Raw genomic sequence first — 2,407 nt, 5'->3', positions numbered from 1 at the left:
CATTTACTTTTCTCTTCTCTTGATTTGGACATTCTGGGGATTTTTTTTTTTTAAAGTAAGATAAATCGAATAATTCTTCCTTTCTTGTGGATTCCAGAGCCAGACTGGAGAGAATAGTAGCTACCTTGTAGAGTCTAGAGGATTAATCAGGTTAATGTACACGAAAGGCTCAGGACAAAGCATTAGCTGCTATTGTCACCATCCCCCTATACTTCTGGGCTTAATTCAGAGATGACCTCCTGTGATTGGGACAAATGGCCTCCTTCTAAGCCTCATAGTTTTAATTTTTAATTGTGATAAAATACACATAAAATTTACCGTCTCAGCCATTTTAAGCGTACAGTTCAGGAGTGTTGAGTATATTCACATCATTGTGCAATCTCCAGAACTTTTTCATGTTGCAAAACTGAAGCTCTATACCCATTTACAACAAGAAGTCCCCTAACATTTTGAATCGAATTAATTACTTATACATATATAACCAGCTTCATTATGTTTCTGAAGGTCATAAGCTGTGTAGATCATTATATCCCTCCTGGAGTCTCATACGTTGTTGCTAGGAGATGTTAGATAAGAAAATATTTTGCTCAAATGTAAGAGCTCACTTTCAGATCCATCCAAATGAACCTACGTCTTTATCCTTTCTTCATCTATTTCTAATTCCACGTCTTGGGCCAGCCAGTCTTTCTTTGGTGCTTGCCCCAGCAGGAAGAATATGTCATGGCTGCAGTATGAACAAAAGCATTCAGCGGGCCTTCTCCTGGTATGCTTAAAGTGGTCCAGACAGGGAGCTAGAGGGAAAGATTTATGTAGAGGGGCGGTTGTATGAAATGATGGAGGACCTCAAATATCAGGCTCAGGATTTTAGTCTTTATCTTGCAAGCATAAGGTTTTGTTTACAATATCATGGTGAAGGCGCCTCTTTAGGAGAATAAGTCTGGTCATGGTGGGTGAGTTAGGGTGAAGTGAGATATTGGAGAGAGGAAGGGCCACATAAGGGCTAATGCAATAAACCTAGGCTTTAAGGCACTATAGGATAGAACTAGGGTGATAAATAGTGCAGAATGAACACATATGATTAAGATAATAAAGAAAGAGGTTGATGGGAGTTGATGTCTAACTGGATGGATCCACACAGCAGGGGAAAATAAGGGATGTCCCAAGTTTTACTGTGACTAATTGTCACAAAAAACAAGGCCATCTTAAGAAAGGAGGAAAAGGCTTGCGGAGTTGTGAGGAAAGGTGATACATGTAGATTTAGATATTTTCAATATGTGGAAACAGGAAATGTCAACTTTGCAGAGTTTTGGGAGCTCAGGGATAGAGATACATATTGGAGGCCATCATAGTTTGGTGAGAACTGAGGTTCTGAGAACAGATAAAATTGCCAGGAATGAGAGAAAAGGAAGGAGAGCCCAAAAACAGAACTCTGGGAATGCCTGTAATTAGGAAATGGAAAGAAAAAGGGTGTTGGTCACCGAAATATGAGAATGGCGAGAACATAACATTCTGGAGGCCAGCAGAGACTTTCAGGAGGGTATAGGTGAACTGTAGCAATTACTTCATTTCGGGCTATAGTGTCCAAGTTCCTTGAGAATACACAAGGTTGTTTCATTTAACCTATACCAAAAGGTCAAGGCACAACAAAACTCAGAACAAGGCCAGTGGATATGACAACGACCAGATCACTGACTCCGAGCGGCAGGGAGGATTAAGTCCACATTTCTTCAGGGCAGGGATGGTTGTTGTGGAACAAGAAACCAGAGCCTGAGAGGGGTCTGCCAGGTTCACCTCTAGAAAGGAGACAAACAGCAGGGGCAGGCAAGGGTTATGCTTTTGCTCTTTGTTTTTTCACTTTCCAGGATAGGGGGAAATGTGGGCATGTCTTGAAGGCAGAAGGAAATAAAGGTGCTAAAAACTGGGGAAAATCAGAGTAGGGATAGGAGGACAGGATGGACTTGGACAGGCCAAGGGCTCATTTCTTCCAAAACTGGAGGGCAAGACCTCTTTTGAGATGGAGGCAAGAAAACACTGAACAGAGGAAATAGGCAGGAAGGGGTTCTGCAGAGCCCATGCTGGAGGGATTGGGGCTTAGAGGACACTGGAGGAGGTTTAATCAATCTGCTCTGCACTTGCAGGAGGGAGTCAGCCAGACAGAATTGTGATAACTTTATAAAAGTATGGGAGGAAATACGGTGGTGCCTTATCTGAATTGACAGGTCTCAAGTAGGATGTTTGAATGTAAGTACAAGCAATGTACACTTAACTTTCTGATTACTTATTGTTTCAGATTTCGCCTATCTCCACTGCTTTCTGGTTATGATAATTCTCAGAAGGGGACTCTACTTTAGCAGAGTTTACTGTTTCATAACCTTATTACTACCAGCAGTGTCCTGGAAGATGTGCT

Source organism: Galeopterus variegatus, unplaced genomic scaffold (assembly GCF_000696425.1).
Source record: "Galeopterus variegatus unplaced genomic scaffold, G_variegatus-3.0.2 Scaffold46, whole genome shotgun sequence".
Taxonomy (NCBI): Eukaryota; Metazoa; Chordata; class Mammalia; order Dermoptera; family Cynocephalidae; genus Galeopterus; species Galeopterus variegatus.
This window is presented reverse-complemented; position numbering follows the sequence as displayed.